We start from the raw sequence: 27,415 nt of genomic DNA on the forward strand, positions 1-27,415 counted from the left end.
TTATTAAAGCTGGTCCCTTGATATCTGAAAAGTAATCAACATAATAGTTACATTAATTTTCTAATTATGTATTGTTTCATGTCAAATCATGTACATTTCGATCTGAAACCCTCAAGGGTGTATGACTGATAATGAGAAGCAGATTGCTTTGACGCTGATGTCACAAGAGATATTAACAGTTAGCTCCTGCATTTGGATGAGTCTTGCTTTGGAATCATTTTTCTTATTGCTTGGCTTTTGAGAAGAACACTTCATGCTGTTTAGTTATTCTGTTCCTGATTCTGTCATAATTATTACAGACAATGCATGTTTTGCTACAATATGTTGGTAAATATGGTTATTCCATTTCTGTTTTAGCCCTCCAAGATGGTGCTGTAGTGCTTTGGACAGACTGCTTTCTCCTCTGGGACACTTGTGGCATCTGTTGTTTAGTCACATGTGTATGCTGTTTCCAACTTTGAATGTTCGTTTCAGATTATTAAAACAGCATGAGCTACTATGGAATGGTCAGACACTGGACATTCACTGGCATGTATCTGCTATTCCCCATGCTTGACAGTCTGGCTTTATATATTGTACTACTGACAGGCACAGCAAGTCATGGAATTGTTAGTCATGGGATCCTACGATGCTGTCCTGCATTTCCAGAAGAAGGTGCCGGAAACTTGGGACACCTGTCAGAGTATAGTGATATATTTCTGACCCTGTCAGCCTATGCAATCCTATTCCAAAAAAAGAAGGCTGCAAAAAGGCTCCAGCTATTCAGATGGTAGTGCTGTTATTAAACCAAAGAAGGCAGGGAGCTGGGAAGAAAGCTGTGCTATGTAGATCCTTCTGTCATCTGTTTATGTAACTCACTACATGAATATGATGCTCAAATTTTTATATTTTATTTTAATAAGGATTATTTACCTCACATTGTTGAGCTTGGCTATCAGTCAATTGTCTCTTTTTGTTTCAGAATGGAAACAGTCTCAGATTTGGCAAAGTTTATGAGACTTCAGGTTTATTTCTTTCCCAACAAGTCATCATATTACACTTTATCACCTCTGCAGCTTATGCTTTATGCTAATTTTGCATAATGCAATGGTGGCAGTTCAAAACGAGCAACTTTTGTTAATGTGAATCACGTTCGTAGAGTACTTGCTCAAAAACAACGCACATATTCAAGCAGTTTAAGAACTCATTTTGAAATGCAGTACTGTTCAGCTTACTAATGTGTCTGATACCTTGGTGTACAATGTGTTAGCTGCATGGCAAATGTCTTACTTTCAGTTATCTTTCATTGCTCCTCCTATCTGGAAGAACTCATTACTTGGAGTACTGACAGAGCTTGATGATTGTCTGATGTATTTATTGATCAGATGTACTTTGTGAACAGCTTAGATAAAATAGTACTGAGCTGTGGTGTGTGATATGAAGTAATGTGCTTTCATAAAGATTTCATATTCTTCAGCCAACCACAGCAAACAACATTGACATCTTGCTATTCATTCTTTGTTTTCTTTCTCTTTGAAATCTACTTTTAAGTGTGCTGTTAGTAATATTTATACAAAACATGGTTTGATATAGACAATGCTAGTTTCAGCAGTCAAACCTGCTAGCATTTGCAAACCAAAATATTGTAAAACCACGTTTGATCAGGTCAAAATAACAAAGCCCCTATCAGTTGTTAGGTATGAAATGTTTCACAAGGAAAACAAAAGACGTTTAGGTATTTTCGGACATTTCTTATGAGTGTAAGGGGTTCCAGGCCACAGTGAGTCAGAACAAAAACAGTACTTACCGAGTGTCATTTTCTTTATCCAAACAAGTGGGTATTTTAAGTAAATCTGCAAATTATTACATTTTCTTTGCTTCATAAATTCCCCAATCCTGTCACTTCAGGATACAGTTTGACTACCCTTGAGCCTGTCCTGGATTCCTCTTGTTATCCTTTCTCAACTCAGAAGCACATCAGTCTAACCCTTAACTGGGTAACCAGTACGGGTAAGCTGCAGGGCTGAAATAGCCGTATCTATAGAATTCACATCCTGCCATACTCCTGATTGCCTGCCTGCTAAGAGCCATACTCCTGATTGCCTGCCTGTCTAAGAGTTAGCCAGTCTAACCTTTACCTGGGTAAGCAGTAAGGGTAAGCTGTAGGTCTGAAATAGTTGTATCTACACAATTCATATCCTGCAAAACTCCTAACTGCCTGCCTGTATATGAGTTAACAGAATTAAAGGTACAGAATTTTCTAGGCTCACCAGCCACTACTGTATTATAAGAGACCCTCAGTATAGACATACCCCTCGAATCCCAGGAGATGGGCTACATGCCCACAACAGCCAATGTGCATTTAGTTGACTATGGCATAGACAATGTGTGATCCTGAAGTTGTAGCGACATGACCTATAAAATGTATAACTTCAGTCCCCATCAGGTACTATTTAGGGGTAGTAAGGGCCTACTTGATGACTAGATGCTCTTTATCTAGAGCTATGTAGCATTTCTCAGCATTGTTGAGCTTTCTGCTAATATAATATCTGGGATGCTCCTCTCCATCTACAACCTGAGACAAGACTGGACCTATGTCTACCTCAGAGGGTATCTGTATGCTAAGATTTGTTGAGAAAAATCTGGGACACTTTGCATTGGTTTTGACCATAGTATACTTTTAATTTGAATAAGGGGTTGTTCTGCCTCCATTGTTTACCCTGGTCATGTATGACAGGGAGCAAGCAGTTGTAGCAAAATCAAGAACAAACTTTTGATACTAGTTATCCAAGCCCTAAAAAGGCCTTCACCTGCATTTTACTGATTGATGTGGGCCACTTGCTCACTCTTTCAGTTTTAGCCTATACGGTCACTATCCCTTAAAACTCTTATACAGTCCAAACAGAAGACTGCTTCCATTCCTAACTTGAACTTAGCTGAGATAGCAGCCAAGTCAGCCTGATCCATTGAATTTGAAATGTTGTGAACATTAAGTAGATCGCCTTTCCAGTCTTCAAAGAATATTACTAAATCAGCGAGGTAGGTTGTGGCATATCTGATATAGGGTCTAATTTTATCAGTCAATATCAGGAAATGTGTGGGTACTCTGTGAAGACAACATGCAAGATTCAGTAATGGAAGAGTCCATCTGGTGTGGTAAATGTATGTTTTGCTAATTGATGTTTGCATTTGGTTAGGTCCAAAGTGGATGGAAACCTAGCCTAAGCCCAAATTTTCAATCTGCCTCTCTACTCTAGGCATGGGACATGTACCAGACTTAGACATATTATTTAAGTTTCTGAAATTATTGCAAAACCATATATATGCATCATGCTTGGGGACCAGCACAATTTGAGTATACTGCTCACATTGGGATCTTTCTATGACCCTGAGTTTAAGGATGTTATACATTTCATCCCTAATTTTCTAGTATTGTGACTCCAGTACCTGGTATGGTTTTGTTTATTTTCTCACCAGGCAAAATTTCGAGTTGTGTTATATTTAACTGGTTTGCCAAGTAAATTTGAAAAGAAGCCCTTATTCCTACAATTTATTTCACATCTTGTTTCTAAGTCCTTGATATTAACTCTACTATTTTGACTTAAAAAAACTATAATTCACTTATTTGTGGTTTCAAAAGGCTGTTGCCACTTTACAGGAAAGTTTCAAAAGGCTGTTGCCACATTACAGGAAAGTTATTTTTAGCAGTATGTGCTAAGAGAAGTACTTAATCTGGTTTGAACTCTCTGAGATGAAAATGTCTGTTATATGCTCTCTATGGTGCCTCCTGTTCCCTTTGTATATGTTCTTTTATATTAGGCATTACAGGTCTTACCTGTTCTGCAGATCTGTAAAATGCTTTGTCACACTTATAAAGGTTTTTTCTGCTCTTATGTTTATTTTGCTATGTCTATCAAGCCTCAAGGGTGTTTGCCATATAGCAGTTCAAGCAGTGTAAATCCAGTTGAAGCTTCAGGTACTTTTCTTACAACAAAGAGAAGCTATGGCTGTAGTTGGTCCCAGTTTCTCCCATTTAATTCTATAGCCATTTGTAACACAGACTTTAAAGTTTATTTAGATGCTCATCAAGCCCATCTTTTTAAGGCTGGTGTAAAAATGTCCTTAGCTGGTTCGATTTAAAAGATTGACAAATTTCATGATTCAATCTGGCCATGACTCGGCTGCCTTGGTCAGTAACACTTTCATGAGAAATTCCTACCCCAGAAATGATCATTACTAGTTTTTTTATTATTTACTTTGCATTGACTCACTGCAAGGGTTCAAGGCTCAGGAAGTGCTATAAAACCAATAATCACCAGAATATACTGATGGCCATTACACAGATTTACAAAAAGACTCACAATGTCCATTGCTGGATGTTCAGAAGGGAGCATGCACTGAGCCAGGATATTAAAAGGATCTTAAATGACGGGCTGTGAGCTGTACTTGGACAATCTGAGCAGACTGTACAAAAGCTATCTGTGCATTTCAGAATCCCAAACCAGTAAAATCTAGCCAAATGTTTAGCTTTTGTCTTATCAGTTTTTAAATGATTCCCACCAAATGTGGCTGTGTGTTAATCTTCTTTACGGGTGTTTAAAAGGTTTTATAATTAACAACTGTTCCTGTATCTGCTCTCCTTCTTTGGTTACCCTGTATAGCAGGCCACTTCTTAATGAAAAGTAGGTGTATGCAGTGTAGCTGTTTGTTATTTTCATTTCCTATCTCTTCTCTCTTATGTTCTTTGTAGCTCTACTTAGTATATTTTTTTCCGACTTAGCTTTTCTGAAACTGGCTTGGTTTATCTGATGGATGGACAAGTCAGTATTTTATTCAGTATTCTTATGTGAAGTAGAGACCATGGCCCCTTCTCCAAATGCTAATATGACTTTTCCCCCTTCTTGTATTTATTTTACATTTATTAAGTAGTAAATGGACTAGACAGAGGTCCATTTTCAGCCATGACATGTACCAAATAAGCACGTATAGATACAAACACAAAGCATGTAGTTGAAATGAAGAAGTATCAGTAGCATATAACACTTGAAAATATATATTGCAAAACAGAGCAAAGTAAAGCACACACACACACACACACACACACACACACACACACACACACACACACACACACACACACACACACACACACACACACATCATATATGTACAGAGCATGATAAAGCCATGTAGCAAAGACAAAGATTGTCTGTTTGAACATCTAGATTTGAAAGTAAATAAATAAATAAATGACTAAATAAGTAAAAGATAAAGACAGTGAGAGAGAGAGAGAAGAGGCTGACACATTACAACTGTAATCTGAAAAGAGATGTAAAAGTACACACAATATGGAACCATAGAAATCAAGAGGTAATAGTAGGAGTTAAACAAAACTCCTGAAGCAGTTAACATTTCCTTAAATAAATGGGCATAGACAGACAATCTATTTGTGAAATGTTTTTATGTAAACAGTTCCAGCTTTCTGGAGCAATCTTGTAGAAAAATCTCTCACAGTTACAAGAGTAAAGATGGCCTTAGGAGATGGAGTGAATCAGAATTACTGAGGATGGGTATTTTCAATCAGTTTGCTGAGAAAAGGGAGATGGTATCTTTTATATAATAGCTTGAAGGTGAGTGAGTTAAGTTGAAGAGTAGCTCTAGCATCACCATCTAGTTCATCTAGTTCACCCTGCTTCTGAAAACAATTTTCTACAGCCAGTGGTGCTGGTAGTGTCTCTTTTTTCATCATCAGACGGTAGTTTTACTTGTTTTCACTTTAGAGTTCATCTTTTTTTTTGTCTGGTTGGCTGTCTGCTTAATATAATAGGGAGAATCTTAAGTGTCTGTTCAGTTCTGTGACGAAAGGAGATACTGGCAGCCCAACTATCTGGAATTTTGTAAATAATTATATGTCATTTGTGAATATCAACATGATTCATATAAGATGCTTGTGTTGCAACTGTATCAGAACTGTATGTCATGTGTATATCAAACTTATTTGTACAGATGTGTGTAGAAAAAGGTTTTTGCAAAGTGCTTGAAATGTATTCACTGTGTGCCCTACTGGAATAGAACAGAAATGTACATGCACTACTGTAACTGTTTAAATATTTATATTTTAACAGTGGAAACTGGAACACAAGAGGTTAACTTCAGTCCAGCAAAACTTCAGAAAAAAATAGCTAAAATGAAATTACTTTATGGGTATGCAATAAAAGATATCTTTCAGTTTCAATGCAGCAAGGAGACACAATGTCTAAAACTAGGGAGCTTTCTGTATTGTCTTGGAAGTGTTTTATTGGTTTACGACTTCCAACATCTCCCAAAGATCTGAGGAAAAGCCCTTGTCTATGTATTTTTACAGGTAGATGCTAAATGCTACCAGCTCCCATCAATGGTTGTTTTGCGTCTGTGAAGTAGGACTCAGGTGACAAGAAATAATGCCATTCTGCAGGTTAGCCCAGCAGTAATATTTGAGATACTAATTTGAGAGGTCTCAGAGAGAGAGAGAGAGAGAGAGACACAGCATTCTGTATTCTGTCCTGGACCTGACCAGAACCATTCACCACATTTGCCTTGGTCTGATGAAGTAAGTTACTAGGGAATTGTATAAGGCTCTTAGATATAGTTAGGAAAATATCAAAGCTTAGTTTAGATATTTTTCTTTATTTATTTAAGACTGCTCTGCAATATTGTTTTAAATATTTCTTGTGGTTTTGAACTCTGATGTCACTGTGAATATATATTTAGTATTGTCTTAGTATTTTATTATTTATTACTAAATATATTTAAACCTTTCATTGTGTCTGATTTGTGTAGAGATTTTTAAGTTCTGATAGTACTTGCATATTTATTTGGTGACACTGTGTAAGCCACTCCTAGTAGCCTTGCTTTTGGTCAAACTACTATTTGTATTAATAATAACATTAAAAAGTAAGATTGGACACCATTTGTTAAGGGCCTTAAAGTAGCTGATAAGGAGTTGGCTGATGGCAATGATAACTACCTTATAGTCTGGACAAAAGGTGGCATAGCTAGTAAACCTATGCCTGCCTTTCCCAGGTGTGTGTGTGTGTGTGTGTGTGTGTGTGTGTGTGTGTGTGTGTGTGTGTGTGTGTGTGTGTGTGTTTGTGTGTGTGTGTGTAAATCAAACCTCAAAGAGTTTGTGTGTCAGCTACTTTGGCAGAGACACGAAACATTGGCTGGACAGAGAGGATGCTGGAGGTCTTGGCTTGGCCACTCAGCTGAGATTGCAGCTCTATAGCTGTGCCAGTGGGATGCCATATCCAGAAGTCATTGCATTGACTTTCCCTCAATAGCATTAAACTGGACAAGTTTTACATACAAGAGCAACAAAAGACATTTCATATTTCTAATTGTTAAAGACTCAATGCTTTCACAATGCTTTGAGGTTATATCATGTGATTGGAAAAGTTAATTTTTATTGGTTTATTTTTTTTATTTGATTTGTATTTAAATAGTTTGTTTTGAGTCTGAATATTTGATCTGAAGAACCATGTTTTTATGTGAAAGCACTCATCCTTTTATATTAAATTTTATTTAAACGTCAGTCATGTGGTGCTCTCTTTTTGTTTTGATTTACTTGTGTTTCTCTTGGAGTGCTATTTTTTCAGAGGTGGTTTGTTTGCATTTAAATCTGTATTTTATTAGATATTCAAATGAAACTGAAATTTTCTCTGACTTTTCAGAAAGTTGGTGCTTCAAGATTCTCCAGTTGTAGCAGACTTACCTCCTTATTTTCTATTGTTGTCTTTTTTTAGACTACTTTGTTATCTAATAGGCTTGTAGCCTTGTTTTTGTTACAGTCTCAGTGTTGAATTTGACCTCTGCATTTTTTGACCAGGACTGCATCTCCTGTGTTTCATAGAATTCTTTATGCATTGTGAAACTATGATTGAGATATCCTCTCTGAACAGTTTTTTGTTGGACCATTGATCTCACACTGTGATTTAGATCTGTGGTTGTTTGACTCATTTTCTGTTGGAAAATGTGGGTAATCTGAGTTCTGTGGACAAAACATTGTTGTATGTAGCACCTATTTATAATTATTTGAATATCACATCTCCTAGGCTAGAGACTGAAACGTCATTGTCAGTTCATGTTTGCTGTGATTCTTATAAAATTACTGTTGGAGTAATTAGAACTGTTGTACTTGTGTATAGGCTATGTGGCTAATTACATTCTCAGGCTGACTGCAACGTCATTAATATTTGCAATTTCCTTCTATTAATCGGGACGAAAGTGCTTATCAGTGTAGAATTTGGTTTAAAATAAAGTGAGCGGTTGGTACGCTGTGAATTTTATACATTTTGTGCTTTGGTTCCAGTTTTTTCCTGTGGAGTCTGAGTGTGTTTTTGGCTCATTTGTGGATTAAAATGTAAACGTGTTTTATTGTTTTACCACATCCAAGATCTGCGAACATCTGAGAGATATGTATTTTTCACACACAGATCTTAAATTCTGTTAGTTTCTGTTTTAGCCTGGAAACTGACATCAGGTGACAAAAAGTGATGTCATCCAAGTTAACTCATCAGTAATATTTGATATTAATTTAAGAACTCTGTTAGAGAGAAACTGTGCATTTTGCATGCTGTCTTTGACCTGGAAATATCCACTCATCATCACCATTTGCACTTGCCTTGCTCTGTAAGTAAGTTTCTAGGCATAGTAACTCTTTTTAGATATAGCTAGATTAGTTTAGATGTTTTCTGTATTTATCTGAGGCGGCCCTGCATTGTTGATTTAAATATTTCCTGTGACTTTGCACTCTGAAGTAACTGTGTTTGTGTACTGAGTATTGTCTTGTTTTTTGTTATTATTTATTATTAAATATATTTAAACTTACCTTTGTGGCTGATATTTGTGAGACATGTTTAAGCTCTTAGGGTACTTGCCTATCTATTTGGTGACAGTGTACAGGTCACTCCTAAATAACCTTTGCTCTTGGTCAGACTACTATTTGGATTAATAGTATCATTACACTGTGGGATTGGACACCCTTTGTTAAGGACCTTAAGTAGCTGATAAGCAGTTGCTGGTGGCAGCTGGAACTACATTATAGTCTGGGCAGAAGGGTCCATAGCTAGCAAATCTGTGCCAGCCATCCCAAGGTGTGTGTGTGTTTGTATATAAATCCAATCTCAAAGTGTGTGTGAGTCATCTACTTGGGCAGGGCCAAGAAGCACTGGTTGGACAGAGAGGGTGCTGGAGGTCTTAGCTTGGCCACTCAGTTGAGACCTCAGCTCTATAGCTGTGCCAGTGGGCAGTCTTATTGACGATCGGGAGAAAAAGGGATTAACCAGCCCCAGACTGAGTATGATCTCTGTGTGCTCTTAAGGGAAACTGCACTTTACTGTGTGTGTACTTGTCATCCTCTCAGTGCGTATGTCCCTCACTGTTGCCAGTGGTGAGGATTGAGGTCAGAGGCTGTGTCTCTCTTAGCAGTAGCCTCTTTCCCATCCACTAAGATAGGATATAACCTCTTGTGGTAATATTAATTTAGAAAAAAAATTGATATGACAGCTAAAAATTCAAGAGATGATCCCCAAGATTGAATAAAGTCCATGTAGGTATCCATATACACAGCCACAGTTCCCCCTCAGCAGCGGGCCATACATATTAATTATGGTGCATGTCTAAGGGAGGTTACAGCAACAGGTATATTGAATCTGTGTAAGACTGACGGTGCAGCCACACATCTTTCAGCCTATCTACCTTGGGGAAAAGGTGTATGAGACATTTTATATCATTAAATTGCATGCTCATTTTTTTTTTACATTTATGTGTTTGTTTGTGCACCATACACATATACATCAGATGTTTGCTAGACATCTAAAGATAGAAAATAGATGCATTCAATATTAATAAATAATTTTTTATTTTTTATTTTTTTATTCTTTTTGTGCTTGTTTGCACAATGCAGTGCATTGCTTAGTTAGGCATAGCACAGCATACTTAACCATTAGACATCTGCTAGATATCTAAAAATAGAAACTGGTTTTATTCAATTGTTGTAGGCCTGCTTTGCTTAGCAGCATGCAAACCTGTTCATCAAAGCTGTGCTACACTTACAGGCACCTTCACAGTATATTTAAAGATATTCGAGTTCCCTTCACTATCCCATGGGCTAGATAGGTTGAGTCATGATCTACAGTGTAGTAAGTCCCAGATTCGAGTCCTGGCTAGTAATGCTTTTACATATAGTGCTGGGAAACTGCGTCAGGTGACTGAAATATTGGTTGACTTTAAATTGAATAATTGTTACATTTACAAACAGGAAAGGTATGGGATGCTAAGCAGCACTTAATCATGGTGAATATTATTTTTCAGTTTGCCTGTTTGCTAAGCTTCACTTAACATGGATTGTGCGAGTTTGCACAATACTAAGTGATGTGGCACATTTTTGAAGGTTACAATATAATGTGCAAGGATGAGAATGCAGCTTATTTAAAAGCCAATAGGTAGGAATTTCACATCATTCCTAGGAGCCTGACCTTAACTGTGGGTATGGCTGCTGGTGCTCGTGAGGGAGTGCACTTTAAGGCACAAATGTAGGGTGTGCAGAGTCCAGAGATTTTATTGGATTCCTTGTATGACACCACAGGACCTAGCTGTTGCAGGATGATTACCAGGGCTCAATGTGTAAGTCTGAGGCCTGGAATAATTTGGCCAAGGACTTAACCAGTGCAACTGGTATCCCCTGCACTCGTGAGCAGTGTAGTCACCACTATGATGACCTAAAACGTAGGAAGAGGGGATCCTTGGACACCTGGGTCCAAGAGGCTAGGGATGGGCACACCCCACAGATATGTAAGTATGTTTTCCAGTAATTTATAAATATACAGCTGAATCTGTGCAAAACCGGTATGCATAATGGTTTGCTTCTCTTACCCCAGCTGCAGAAGAGAGGGCTTGCAATGTACAGTCCCATGCAGGGCATTTGGCCAGGATGAGCCAAGCACATGGTAAGTATGAAAATCATTAAAGTAATAACTTAATGCATAACTTAATAATACAATAAAGTAAATACAGATTTTTCAGTCTTAACAGTCAGTTATGAAATACCTGGGGCATCTTACAACTTTATTAATGTGCCAGTGCATATTTGAAATGATAGAGCAAGTTAAAGCAAGTAAACACACAGTACTGTGTAGTATAGCTTCCAACAATCAGTTAATGTTGTGGTCTACCAAGATTAAGAGTCAGTGTTCTGGTCTGCTCATTGTCTGAAATATGTTGTAGACTGCACTCGATAAATGAGCAGGGTATATACGTTAGTTAACAGAAGTTCTACACAACTGTCCATGTGTGTAAATGCTAGATTTGAAGCAACATTAATCAATAAAGTTTAAAAGCAGATGGTGCTTTGATAATTAAAAAAAGTCTTTCAGCTTTTCCCGGTTAGGGGTCGCCACAGCAGAACTCCGGTCCACTAACGATTGGCAGTGGATTTTTATGGTGCCAATTTGCCAGCCCGATGCCCAACCATCAAAGAAGGCACACCCATTCACACATGCTCCTACCTGTATGAATTTCTTTTTTTCAAATAAAGTGTTCAGTATTCCTGTAGTCACTGCTTGTGGGTTCTAATCCGACACCAGACAAATGATAAATGTGAAGTACTAAATAATATGCCGACGTATGTCATACATAACTATCGTGCAATACCCAGATTAAGGGACAAGCTTGTGGTCTGCTCATGTTGTCTGATATATGTTGTAGGCTGCAGTTAATAAATGAATAGGGTAAATGTGTAAGGTAATGCAACTCCTGCACTGCTATGCAAGTGTGTAAATCAAGATTTGACAGATCAGTGCAAAATTCTCCCCCCCTTCCCCCCCAATGAGCAAACGCTTATCCCAACTGAATGTAACCTCCCTGACATCACAGATGCACAGGTGAAAGCTGCCCTCTCCATAGCAAAAAACACAGCATCTATGGGACCGGACGGTGTCCCAGGCTATGTCTTACATGAGCTCCAAGAAGAACTGAACCCTCACATTAAGTCACTGTTCAAACTTAGCCTTACTACAGGATATGTACCCAAAGAATGGCGTACAGCTACAGTGGTCCCACTCCACAAAGGTATTACCACAACGGACCCCGGAAACTATCGCCCCATAAGCCTGACTAGTCTGGTCTGTAAAGCTATGGAGCATATTATCATGGAACTCATAAACAAACACATTGAGAGCCTCCAGACACTGGACCCTACCCAATTTGGCTTTGTTAAGGGCAGATCTTGCCTCTTAATCCTAGTTGATTTATTTGAAACAGTTACCAAAGTCATAGATGAGGGCAAGGAAGTCCACACAGCCTACCTGGACCTTGCAAAAGCCTTCGACACAATACCCCACTCGGGCATCATAAACAAACTTACCAGCTTAAATATCAACCCCTATATCACAAGATGGGTTGCAAACTGGCTCAGAGATAGAACCCACATGGTCAGAATCGCAGGTGCCATGTCCGAATCCAAACCAGTTACAAGTGGCGTCCCACAGAGCTCAGTTCTGGGACCTCTCTTGTTTGGTATATACTTCTCTGAGGTTCAGGCTAACACGGGGGGATTATGGCTGACAAAGTTCGCAGATGACTGCAAACTGGGGGTCATAATCGAATCTCCAGCTGACACAAGCATCCTCCAAAAGGGTCTCACAGAGATGGATGCTTGGTGCCAGAGCCACAGCCTCAAGCTAAATGCTAAAAAGTGCATAGTCATCCCCTTTGGGAAAAACAAGGTGCCCACAAATTACCACATAGGTGGTAATCCATTAAGTACGGAAGAAGTAATTAGAGAGTTGGGGACCAACGTAGATAGTAATCTCTCCTTTGATAATCGCGTTGCCAAAGTGGTTAGAAAGACCTTCTATATAGCCCACCTTATCACAAAAGGGTTCGCATCTAGATCAAGAGAGGTCATTGTGCCCCTCTACTCGTCACTCATCAGGCCCATAATTGAATACAATACCCCTTTTGGGATGTACCTTACCCGACACCTGCAGCAACTGGAGAGACCCCAAAAGTACCTCACCAAGAGGATCATGGGCTACAAACAGATGTCCTATGCAGCTCGACTAAAGAAACTCCAGCTCTACTCAGTTGCTTACCGCCTACTCAGAGGCGATCTATGCCTGACGTACAAAGTCATGTCAAGCCCAGAATTAATGGACATGCTCCACCTCAAAAAATCCAAGTCCCTTAGAGCTACACGCTTCAGGGACCTAAACCTCAGCACAAAAATAAATAGGATATGCTGGAGAGACAGATTCATTTCCCAAAGGCTCCTCTCACTCTGGAATAGAATCCCAATTCATGTTAGACATAGCCCCTCGCTGACCCTCTTCAAGCGAAATTTTGACGCGTGGATGGGAAATCGCAAATTCACCCCTGGGATCTCTCCTGAGTCCCTGCTAGACAGAGGCACAGTAAACTAATCTTAAAAGGGTACCTTCTGTGACCTACTTTACAGAGGCACAGTAGGCTAATCTAATAGGGAGGCGGAAGCCAAATACACTCTGGCTAGGCTTATAAATGCCCTAGGGCAGATAGCCTAGTATCTACCTATGAACCTATGAACCTATGAAATAACATACATCCATAAAGTGTAAAAGGAGGTGCCACTCTGATAATTTAAGATTTTCAAATAAAATGTACAGTATTCCTGTAGTCACTGCTTGTGGGTTCGAATCCAAAACCAGACAACTAATAAATGTGAGGTACTAAATAATGTGCCAACATAGGTCACACATAACTACAGTGCAGTACCCAGATTAAGAAACAAGCTTGTGTTCTGCTCATTTTATCTGATATATGCTGTATACTGCAGGTAATATATGAATAGGGTAAATGTGTACGGTAATGCAACAGCTATGCATTTGTGTAAATCAAGATTTGAAACAACATGCATCAAGAAGTGTAAAAGGAGATGTTGCTCTGATAATTTAAGATTTTCAAATACAATGTACAGCATTGCTACAGTCACTGCTTTAGGGTTCTAATCTGACATCAGTCAACTAATAAATGTAAAGTACTAAACAACATGCCAGCATATGTAAGAAACAAACGCAATGCAATTCCCAGATCAAGGGACAAGCTTGTGTTCTGCTCATTTTGTCTGAAATATGTTGTAAATTGCACTCAGTAAATGAACAGGGTATATGGGTAAGTTAACAGAAATCCTAGACAGCTATCCATGTGTGTAAATGCCAGATCTGAAGCAACATTAACCAATAAAGTGCAAAAGGAAATAGTACTTTGATAATTACTTTTTCAAATAAAGTGCTCATTATTCCTATAGTCACTGCTTGTGGGTTCTATTCTGACACCAGACACAGCTATGCACGTGTGTAAATGCACAATTTGACACAACATATAGCAATAAAAGTTTTAAAGAAGTTGGTGGTCTGAGAATTTATTTTTTAAAATAAAACATTCAGTCTTCCTACAGTCACTGCTTGTGGGTTCTAATCCCATGGCAGCCAATGGAGAAATGTCCAGCTGTTTGGTGTAATTAGTATACATGAACATACCTCTCAACTGTCACAATTTTTGCAAAATGTAATGACTACTGCCCCATATGTCTGGTCCTTTGATTTGAAGATATATGACATTATTTGGAATGTGCTTTAATGGCAAATATGTTATCAGAACACCTTACTACTAATGTATGACCACTCTATGTAAAAATGCTCCCTGTCAATGTGTCTTTGTACCACCATTTTGTATGGCTTGGTCCATAATGTCCCATACTAACAGGTTGAGAGCTATGTATATGCAACATCATCTCTACAATATAAGTAGTCAGTGTTCTCACAAGTGAAATCTAATATATCTAGAAGTATATAGTAGTAGTCTGTGTAGTTATATTATCTGTAAAGTTACTAATGTTCTTCTTTTCTCACTCACCCCATCCCTTCTCTTATTTTATTTATTAATTATATTTATTACTATATTTTTATATTATCATATTATTTGTAATTACCTCTTTTGTCGGCTTTATGTGTTCTTTAATATTGCTTTGCTGTTAAAAAACTTTCATTTAAATTATTTAATCTTGTGTTCCTCAGTATATTATTTTCAGTTTGTTTCCATTATTCATTATTGTTTTCTGTTATGTTATTAATTACATTTGTTTGGTTATGTTTATTTTTCCTTATGTTAATATTTCATTTACCACAATGCAACAAGGTAGGCTAATTCCCAGTGATCCACCTACTGTGGCTCCCCTGGCTGAGACACCAGGACCCACCACATCTGAGCTGCAGCCTGGTGGCACCCCCTCTACTGTCCCTGCATTACCTGTTCTATTGGGTAGTTCCACCCCACAGGCTGGGGGTGGTCCCCCATCTGAGAGTGGAGGTGCAGGGATGCTTTTGTCACCCATGATGACCTGCCAGGCATGGTGTGTAGGCTGCTGTGCCAAACTGTTGGTGCATGCTTATGCTGGATTCAGACCATACTGTCCATCCTGGTAGGTCAGTCTGGCCTCAGGCTCTGGTGTTGACTACTGCCTCCACAGGAGCAGTGAAGGTTCAGTGCTGACAGTGCCATGGGTGAAGACTTGAGTCACACTGCTATTCTGTCTGATGTCCATGGGACTGGGATTCCACAACACCCTCCCCTACCAAGGTTTACACCCCCCCTCTTGTGTCACACATAAACCCTGTCTGCTGTCTTGTCTGTCTTGTCTGTCTGCAAAAGCTTCCTCACCTTCCCAACTTACCTCCCCCACACATATCTATGTCTCTTTCCCAACATTCCACTCTCACCTTAAAAAATGAGTACCTGTCCCAAAATATATATATATATTGACCCATACATAGCTCTCCATTTTGCACACGTGTCCACTGGACACAATTTGGTCCAATTGACTTGACAACATACTTATGTTGTCCTCACACCTCTCTCTGTGGATGACAGTTCAAATTCAGCACAGTTGTGTCCATGGAAGAAATGGATAGCGATGGTTCTTTCCTACAGCCTTCCTGCACATATTTACCTGCCTTTCATTATGTTTTTCCCCTTGCTTGCACCCCATTTCACCACTGTCCTATCCCTCCAATTTTCCTTTTCTTTAAAGAAATTTTGCACAATACTAAGCTAAACTAAATGGCGGTATATTGATATATGTATTTGAAAAAATAGTTATTAGGTTCAAAAATTACACCTGCACCCAGGACCATTGCACCTGAAGGTCAGTACATCAACCCACCAAGCCACACAGCCAGTTGATTAACACAGGTGTTTTAAGCAAAACATAATAGCTGTCATTTTCCAATCATTAAGCGTGTTTAAGCCATGCTGCACATCACACTGCATCATGCAAATCAGATATAATATTAATGGAAAAATAGGTGTGTAACTGGGACTCGGGTAGAGAAAAACATCACTATAAAACCATGCACATAATAATAGTTGTAAGTAGGTATGTAACAGCAGCTGACTGTGCAATAATATCTACATTATGTAAAAATACACCTGCCATGATTAATGGAAAAATAAGAGTTTATATGGGTCTCTGGTAGAGTTATACATTACATCACTACAAAGCCATATTCATAATAATAGATGTTTGTGAGGTATGTAACAGCAGGCAAGTGTGCACTTATATCTACAACATGTAAAAACGCAACTGCTACAACAGTGACTCAGTAGCTTAATCTATTAAACATTTTGAAAAACCTCACTTTTTAGTCCACATGGTCCTGGGTTCAAATGCAACTGTCACTAGCATTTAAAATACATGTATGAGTACATCACCAGTATAAATTCTGATATCTATGACTGTCTCATCACCTGTTAATTCACCCAAAGCAGTGCAGTTTGAATGCCTGCTTCTAAACAATGGCAGCCAAAGACCTACAGATTGGCCACATTTAAACTATTCTTATTACAATACTAGAAAGTGCATAGAATGTCATGCCATGTATTAGTATGAATTCCCAGAGGATTTTGAAGAATGTAATTCAAATGATAGTATAGACAACCACAGCTGCACAAGTAACCTACATATATGAAGGTTGTGCTAGAAGTAAGGGTTGCCAGCACACACTTTCCAGCTGACTGCCATGATATAACACATAACCTGGCAGTTATCCAGCTAGTTGACATAATGGTTAATGTAATCCCTACTTTGTTGTAGGATACACCAAGCATGTTTCCTTTTACTCTGTTAATGATACCTTTGGCTAACATACTTTCCTTAAACACATACCTTACTTTCCAGTGGGATGGGTTCCCTCAATCTGGCTCTGGCTGTACATCAAGGCTGCCACAGGTTACACAATTACTCTTAAGTGTTGTTGTCCTCCTGTACATTCTGCATCCTCTCTAACTATGTCTATTGCCTGCAGCTGCATCATCGGCTTCAGCCTGTAGCACACACATCTTTATGTGACAAGTAGCTGCTACACAATTTCTGTCTGTGCTGACATAATCCCTACCCCAGTAATTTCCACCCAAACATGTGAGAAATGGGATTGAATCTACATTGAGGCCTTATATATTGTTGAGTAGTTGCACGGGTTTGGCTAATTATACTACAAATCAGCAGTGCATACTGCATGTAGCATTATTGAACCACAGATTGGTTCAGAGGCAATAACCTGCTAATGAGAACCAACTTAAAAAGGCAAACACCTAGCTAGGGGAACTATTGTGTATGAGAGTTCGTATTTATGGATAATGCATTCACATGACACTCATATAGCTGTATCTTTCAACAGAGGAGTTTTGTACTCTATCAGGTATGTAACTATTTTATTTCCAACATGATGCATATGTTTGTATATACTCATGGGGAATGGGGATTACATCAGTAAGCCTTTTGTAAAACTATACTGATGACATGCCAGTAATCACCAACTGTGTTACACCTACAGAGGATGTAGAGTACAGCAAGGGTATAATGCTCTGTGTTAACCAGTTACACAGGTCTCCTGGGTACTTCCTTTGTTAGCAGTTGTAGTAGTACCCTGCTATTTGGTTGGCACTGTTATTTATAAATATGTTATGGGTGGGGGTTTCCCTGCTATGGGGCACACTACAATGGACTCCTGTGTTTATTGTGCGATCGTATGTGAGAATCTGTCATGTTACAAATTGGAGTGGGTCACTATTGCTACTATCTTAGTTGCTTCCACAACCTTCATATGTCTGGCACACTGTTAATTATGTGATGTGTAATCAAGCGGGGGAATACTAACAAGCTTAATTTATTGCTGTATCTCTACATACTGTACTTCCACAGATGTAATCCTGACATGTGTTTTCATTTATCTGTAATTCAGAAGATGCCTTGCACCTTTCACTAAGCCAAAAAAATGACCTCATTATTGAGGCCTTGAGACAACACTACCAAGTCCTGCTATCCAGAGGGAGGGCAAATAGGCAAGAACGTGCAGCATTGTGGGACAAACGGGCGCACAACATTAATGCTGTGGGTCACCAGAATTGCAGATATGAGCAGGTGCAACACTGCCACCGACTTGATTAATGCAGCCCGAAGGCATGTAGCGGATGTGGCCAGGGATCGTCAGGTCATTGGTGGTGGGCCTGTATCAGAACAGCCTCTGTCAGCCACAGAAAAATTCATAGTAAACTTTGCAACACAAAACAGCTCCCACGTATCCATCACTCAATATATTGTGGATGTAGATGCAACCATTTCCACTCAAGAGAAGCATCCAGGTATGCTTAGTTGGATCAGCATTAGAATACTGTAGCATTCAGCATGTCAGGGTGCACATAGTTCTACATGGATATCAGGTGTTTTATGGGGGGGGTTAGCTGCAGTTTTAAGCTCATGCACAGATTGTGACCCACATACCTGTTAACATAACAGCTACTGTAAATGTGAGATATTTGGATGTGTTATACCTGTTATACTGTAACATGCGCTGCTGTTTGCATTACCTCTCCCTCAAACCTTTACAGGACCATCAGAAATAGGAAGAGGCTATACTCCTGCTGCTGGTAAGCACAACATTGTTTTGTCAGGGATGTAGATTTAGTTCAATGTTTTCATTAAAGTGTCATCCCAGGCCTGCTGGCTGGATTGATGTACTGTATGCATGATTGCCAACTTACAGATATGTTCTGTCTGTACACATTTTATACTCATACCTATGCCTTGAAGTTAATGTCTCTTTAGACTCTGATGATGATGGTGGCCAAGGTGAGGCACAGCTAGGGGTTGCAGGGGCTGAATCTGACAGAGAGTATGACATCCCTCATCTGCCCTCATTATCACCGTACACAGCCAGCATGCCTACGCATTACGTATTACAGATATATTCTGTCTGTACACAGTTTAGACTCATACCTAGGCCTTGCAGATGTGACCACAGTGATTGCTTTGACAGTATTGTCAGGACATCACAGATTGCCATGACTATTGACTGTGCAGAATTTGCAGAATGTCACCAGTGTGCAACATTTATGTTTTGCTCATGAGATTCTTGTTTAAAGAACTTTTATTTTCAAATAATTACAGATTTGGGTTAGAAAATAATGTCCTCATGTCCTACTATATGAGGTTGTGTGTTATACAAGTGTGTAATAGTGACAGCAGTGTTTACAGCTTAACATATATTGCAACACAGCACTGCAGAACATAGTACTGCAGGTATTAATGTAATGTTTTTCCCTTTTTATTACAGGTGACCAGGGAGGTTGATCTTTGTCCCCTTCACAACCTGAAGTCAGTGTCTCTTCAGACTCTGATGATGATGGTGGCCAAAATGAGGCACAGCTAGGGGTTGCAGGGGCTGAATCTGACACAGAGGTTGACATCCCTCATCCGCCCTCATTGCCACCATACACAGCCAGTATGCTTACTCATACCCAGTCCCCTGTGGCCACAGATATTGTTCAGTTGGATGGAGGGGACATTGAACAGAGAAGTGTGGCTACTGTGGCTGCAGTGACTGTTGACACTGGCCATAGCCAAACAGTTGTTGAGGTTCCACATGGGCAGATTGATAGGGGTCCTCATAGGAGGCCTGCTATCCCTCTACCACCTGTTGCAAGTTGCTTGTGTCACTCGGTGTATGTTTAGGGCCATCATGGAAGCAACAGGCATGTTCAGAAAGGAACTCCAGATAAATGCTGAGGGTTATGGAAGCAGCACAGTCAGACATCTGTGACTCCCTCCCCCATGTTGACTGATGCAGTGGAAGGACGTTGGTCTGAGACTTTTTGCACAGTCTGCCTTGGAATGCATGTTGTATGTGATGGAATGCCTGACTGGAGTTGAGCATCAGCCTTATGGACATAGGTCAGCAACTACATCTGCTGAGAGTCAGCATGGGCATGCACAATCATGCTCCTGTAGTGGCAATACAGACAGCGCTCCAGAGGAGAGTGTGCTGTCCACACCCAGACATGGCAGGCCATGGGCTCATGATTCTGAGCATTCTCATGGAGGACACTTTCCCAGCAGACAGCAGTGACCCTCATGTAGTAGCACAGCATCTGACCTTGGGCATGGAGGTGCCAGTACAACACCTGTCAGAGCCAGTTCACATGTTCAGGGGTGGAGATGATGACCTGACAGGTCTACCATGCATAGATCACAGCTGTCCAACATACAGACATGTAAAAACACAAACGGCCAGCAAGATGGTTCCAACATGTAGGGCTAACACTGAGCTTGGCTGTGTTCATGCAGACACACACCACTGTCACATTCAGGTCACCTAAAGACACACGCATCACATTTCCATGGTCCATCTTGCCAGCTTCCATTCCTGACTCGCACACAAGCTTGCCAACCTACTGGGTCAGTTAGGCATCCTGCACCCCCACACAACACCGTGTGCAAGTGATGATACCAGTGCCACATCCCTATCTTCTTTCTCATGGATGCAGGGAAATAAAGCTATGTGTCTGATGCAGAGGGTGACTATCTACATTAATATGAATTTCTGTCATCCAGTGTTGCTTTTGACATGCCACTTGTACTGGTCATTTTCAGAATTTGTACTTTGCCCTTTATAAAGACTATACTATAATAATGTGTGTATGTTACTATGGATGCTGTTGTAATGTCTGTGTAGTCACACAATAAGAGGTGTCACATGGAGACTTTTACATTTCAATTTCAGGATTGTGTAGGACACATATACAATCAACTCATCAATGTCAGAGCACAGAACTGAATATCAGCACAGAAGACAAATGTTGTCAGAAAGGTAACATAGTATAGATTCAGTGGTTCATATGTTCATATGTGTTTAATAGGCTAATGAACAAAAGGGCTTCTTTAAGTCTAGCCATGCATCCATAAACATTGTCAAGGTCTGATACCACTGATAAGTGTAAGCAGGGTTTTGGGAGCTGAAACATCTACAAGCCAGGGAGTGGGGGTTGAACCATCCACAGTTTCCCTGTGTCCATCAGAAACATTGTTCCACAATCAAGTATGATTGTCCTCTTCTGCATCCAATTGTGTAACCTGCAATTGATTGCATTAGGGCAAAACTGTTATTCACATGGATGGGGAGCCTGTTCCATATAGGGTGTAGTCTCTGGGTTAAATACCTGTCTCTCCAGTATGTCCTATATATACTACAGGCAAGATGTAAGCATGTAGAACAGGTAATTCTAGTGCTACTTGTTTTGTAGATATGCAAGAGGTTCACAGTGGGGTCTGACACTGCCCTATAGGGCAGGCATACACCACCCCTCCAAAGCATGTAGGAGACAAACTACATGGTTAGGGCCTTGACGTGGTCTGCATAGGACATGTTACATACCCCATGTGGTGCTGTACTGAGGAACCTCTATGGATGTTACAGTTGTCAGATATGCCTGGTTACTTACATACCAAAGGTGGCATTGCACCAATTATAGGTCTGATGAATGCTGATTACAGTGGAACAATGGCTTCCTTGGATTTATATGCCATACTTTTGTTTGCAGGTTGCACAACACAGAATGATATCCACAATATTACAGACACATGATAATCAAAGGCTAGATCACTGTCTGTGTCCATTAGTCAATGACTACCTGGTCAACTGTTCAAGGTTTGCTGCCAATATGATAGTTACTAAGGTTGGATGATTTCCCAAAGGATATTATTGTGCATTTTTTGGTATTTTGTGGTAGCCCATGGCTCTGACAACAGCTGTATGTCTGTGTCAGAACCTCATGTCGAACATTTTTGTCAGTGTGGGATTCATTGACAGCTCATTAGCATGAAGTCTGCAATGACTCGACTGTTGGATTGTGTGTCAGCTTGATTTATGGGCTTATCGGTTGGTCCACCATGAAATGTAGATCTATGTGTTGATATGTGTGTTGTTTTCACAGAGTGCATATGGGGCTGCTGAGGGTATTTGTTATCTGGACTTTCTCTATGAAGTATTTATGATTTATGAAGGTTACATGTCAGTGCCTCAACTCCTGCCTGCTTTGGATTTTGAGTGATGGGGTACAGCGGGTGTATCACTGACTACATTATTGACATTAGGAGTACTTTTATGTGATAGCTCTGTCTCCATTGACATTGTGTATATACACTTCTCACATACCATATCAGTTTGTTTGATTGTGATGTGGTTGTTGGTAAACATAGGGCAATTTCTACATTGCCTCAGGATGCCGATATCCACCAGGGTGGTAAAGGTCCCAGTGGGAATCCTCATACACATGGCAACACATCCTTTATTATTGATTAAATAGTTGCATTGAGAATATCACTAAATGTCACAAGTATCTGTTCTCCAACTATGGGGACAAAGCTTGACACTGCATGCTGGTTGTCCTGTGTGCAACTCTGTATTGGAGTTAATGCCATCATGGTATCCAAGAAAAATGTCACCCAAGATGGCTGAGTCTGTACAGAGCACTGTCAAACACAGGAAGGAAAACTGATACATACACCCTGTAATGTTAAGGATGGAGTATTTAAGCAGTTATTCCGAAGTTACACATTAATCTAGCAGTGCATGCTGAAAACAAACAATTACCTAGTGAAGAATGCTGAAAAGAGGTGATTCACCAGAACTGCTGCTGCTGCCTGTCTACTAATACTGCTGGTCTCAACATGGCCTCACTCTGCTGGGATACAAAGCTCCTATTCTTTGTCGCTCACCAGAAGCAAAACATTAGCACCAAGCTCAAGATAAGAAGCAGGCCACACCTTGTTTGCTGACCCACATATTTGTCCCACATGATGCAAGGTTCTGTAGGCTTGTTGTAGCCTTTTCCGGATAGATGCCTTGATTAGCAACCAGACCAGTCATTTGACATTTGCATGTACTATGCCTTGAGTTGTGAGGGTTGTAGCATTTGACTAGGGTACTTACCTGATAGTAATTAGGAGCAAAGCTGCTGCATCACAATATAAGATTAAGTCACAGGTGAAATAGATGTCAAAGGCTGCTCTATCATGCTCCACAGTGGCAGTGATCCATGTTAGGTAACAGTTTCACAGGAAATCATGCAGCCTGTCTTTTAACTGCATAATGGTGGTGATCTGTGTGTCATGGATGTGAGGCCAACTGCAGAGGGGTGACCACCTTTGGACAATGTCTCTGTCCCTCCCACATATCCTAGGTATGTCATTCTGTACATTTATGTTCCCAGAACACTAAACTATTTCCACATCATTTCACACAACATCCATTTGCTGTCTAGTTGTTTGACAGACATTGTAGACTTGCAAGTTTAATGTAATGACTGCAAAGTTGGACAAGTTTTCTATGCATGCATGGACATACACATCTTTAATCCAAAGAGTGCCTACAGAGAGTGCATTTGAGGCTGTGAACCACACGGGTGTAGCAGCATAACCCTTACTTTGCTGGAGTTGTACATTGTCACATTTGTAAGTATGCTGCCTTATAACAGGATTATGGGTCATGCAAGTGCCACAAGCCTGGCAAAGCAGCATACTCAATCTACCATTTTATCCCATGCTGTCAGGTACCATTTTACCTGAGAATGGCACCATAAAGGTAATAACTTATTACATGTAAGCATCTGTCAGGTCATTGCCTAACCATGGCCTGTAGTGATGTATATGCAGGCAATACTCTATTGCTAATGGGATTATCTCTGACTGCTGCAGAGATGTCAACAGCATTCCCAAAGATCTACTCCTACTCCACACAAACACAATGTGTGAGAGTTGCATCTAGATTAAAAACCTTGAATCCATGTTATCTCACACACCTGTCAGTACATAAGACAATGACCAGGATACCAACATGCCCACCTCACTTCCTACTCCATCCAAACCCACATCACACATACCTACATATGTGGAGATCAGTACCAGAAACATACCTAAAGACAATACATCTCACAAACAGAAATGCAAGCACGCTACACATAATATTACCTCTGCAGAACACAGTACACATAATAGCTAATGCACCACTGTCTCACTGGTCAAACCCTTACTGCAAAACACAAATTCAAACATATTAGTCATAGGTTATTACATCGTGAGTCACATTGATGTTCGTGTCACCAGGCTAGATAAGGATAAGGTCACGGTCAGCTGTCTGTGAGGTGCCAGGATACAACATATCACACATACACTCAAATCTGTCAACAACAGCTTCTGCTATGACAGGACTGTGTGACAACAGACATGACTGAGCTCTTCCACTATGTGACTCAGGCAAGTATGCCCTCGACTGTCAGCTGCATTTTACCTTCACCAAAAGATGATTAACTTCAATAATAGACTTAGCATCTGATGTTAGTCTAAAGGGATCCACTATCTGTCAGTCTGTGATGACATGCTCTACAGACCTCAATGCTTTGCTACAGATGGCTTTCATCTGTCACCCCTGGGATTTCAGCTACTGACCATGGCTTTTGCCACCCTCATAGCACCCTTTTTAGGTGGTGTCTCAAAGACAAATTTTCCAATGTAAAAACCCCATGTACAAACATCCTCATGGTTATGCTGCGAAATGTGGAGTGTCAACAGGAAACTGCACTCACTGGAAACTGTCCCCACCTTGGCACACTCAGACCTATGTGCAGTTACAGACATCTGGTTCAAGGCTGTGGAGAGCATCACAGCCATACCAGGCTGCCCCTCCCTCCATACATGCAGACCTCAAACTGAAGAAGTGTAAACTAATGGTGGTGATGTATAAATATTCATTGAGGATACATTCACATCCACCTTGACTGCACAGTATGATTCCATGGATAGACTTCAGGTGCTCTTGACTGTTTGTGGGGCACCTATTTAAGTCATTGCCAGCTACAGGAGCCCCTCCATGGATCAGGACACCCACTCTGCTTATTTGGATCTACATGAGTTTATCAAAATACATTCAGACACCATATTTTGAAGTGACTTTTACTACCCACTGACAAGGTAGATTACTCATGCTCAAACTCACTTGCCCAAAGCTTACTCAACATCATTAACTCCCATGCCCTAGAACAGCTGAGTTGACACCCATACAAGGAGAGCTAACATACTGGATTGGATGCTTACCAGTATGGGTGAACAATGTAGTACCCCACTGTGAGGTACTCTCTGGTGAGATCTGACCACAAATTGGTCTCATTCAAAGTAGATATCACACCTGACACACACCCCTCCTTGCAGCAAATACACTAAAGAAATTCACCAATCCAGATTATAACCTCCTATGGGATGGTATAAATAGCTTCACTGCACCTACTCCCTCAGATGTAACTGGCAACTATGCCGAGCTTTACACTAATGCATTATGCAAACACTTGTATGATTGCATTGACTCAGCTGTACCTGACATGAGCACAACAAGCTTCAAATGGCAAAGCAAACCTGTCTGGTGGACAACTGCCAGTAACAGGATTTACAATGATAGGAAGACTTGCTGTCTAAAGGTAGGAGGGAGGGAGCTCCCCTAAACTAGTAACACTCCCTCTTAAGCTCAAACTAGAAAATAAGTGTTGTTGTGAAGTCCTCCAAAACAAAGTATGGGTCCAAATTAATCTCCTCCTCAAAGGACAACCCCAAGGCATTCTATAGTTATATCTGTAACCCACAAGGAAAGGCCCACATTTGTGCTGAACTCATAGTTAATGATACCACATATACAGAGCCTGTTAACATAGCTAACCTCTTGGCCGACAAGTTCTGTGAAATTATCACTCCCCTGTCCCCACCACATGTACACCATGACATCCCTACCACCTGTTCCCTCCCTTGTATCTATAAAGAGCAGGTCAGAAATGGCCTCTCTAAGGACAAAAACAAAGCATCTATGGAACCTGATAACATCCCAGACTGAGTCCTACCTGGGCTCCAATATCGAGTATTAACACCATTGGGAACTCTTTGCAATCATGATGTAACCACCAGCTTTGTCCCAGCTGACTGGAAAACAGCCACCATTATCCCTTTGCAAAGAAATGGTGCATCCATTGACCCTGGAACCTATATACCTATTATCCTGACTAGCCATATCTGCAAGGTTGTGGGGCAAATTATCATGGACCTTATCAACAAAGATATAGGTAATCTCCATACAGTTGACCCTACAAAGTTAGGATTTATCAAAGGGAGATCATGCCTGCTAAACCTGGTGGACATCTTTGAGACAGTCACCAAGGACCCAGGTGAGGGGCAGTCTGTGCATACAGCCTACCTGGACTTAGCCAAAGCATTTGACACTATCCTCCACTCAGCCATCATTGACAAACTCACCCAACTTAGCATCTACCCTTATATCATTAGAGGGTTTGTTCACTGCCTCAGTGATAGAAGTCATATAGTCAAAATAGGGGAATCCACCTCCAGTAGCAGAGATGTAACCAGTGGTGCGACACAGGGTTTAGTCATGAGTTCTCTACTGTTTGGAATCCATTTCTCCAAAGTACAACCACAAAGTAAATGCCTGTGGCTGACAAGTTTTGCTGAGGCCTGCAGTCTGAGAGTGGTCATAGAATCTCCAGTGCATGTCAACATCCTACATGAGAGTCTTAGTTGAACAAATGATTGTTGCCAAAGTCATGGCCTTAAAAGCAATTCAAATGTATTTATTATCATTGCTTTTGGTGACAGCGATGTTCCTGGTAAGTACCACATCAATAGCAATACCTCACATACATACTCAGGAGTGGTAGACCTGGGTACACAGGTTGATAGCAAACCTCCTTACATCACCATGTTGCCATAGTGGTACGAAGGGCATTCTATCATGTTCATGTAATAAGTGAGGGCATTGTCTCCAGAAAAAGAAGACAAATTAATCTCCATGTACTCTTCTCTCAGCAAACCAATAGTTGAGTGCAATGGCCCTTTTTGTATGTACCTTTCCAAGTCCCTGCAGCACTTGGAGAGACCCACATAGGGTCCTCACATGGGGAATTCAGGTCTTCAGCATTTGTCCATGAGGATCATCTGATATCACTATCACTTTAGTGTGTGTCATACAGACTATGCAGA

This window comes from Protopterus annectens, chromosome 14.part0 (assembly GCF_019279795.1).
Source record: "Protopterus annectens isolate FY-2018-M chromosome 14.part0, PAN1.0, whole genome shotgun sequence".
NCBI lineage: Eukaryota > Metazoa > Chordata > Ceratodontiformes > Protopteridae > Protopterus > Protopterus annectens.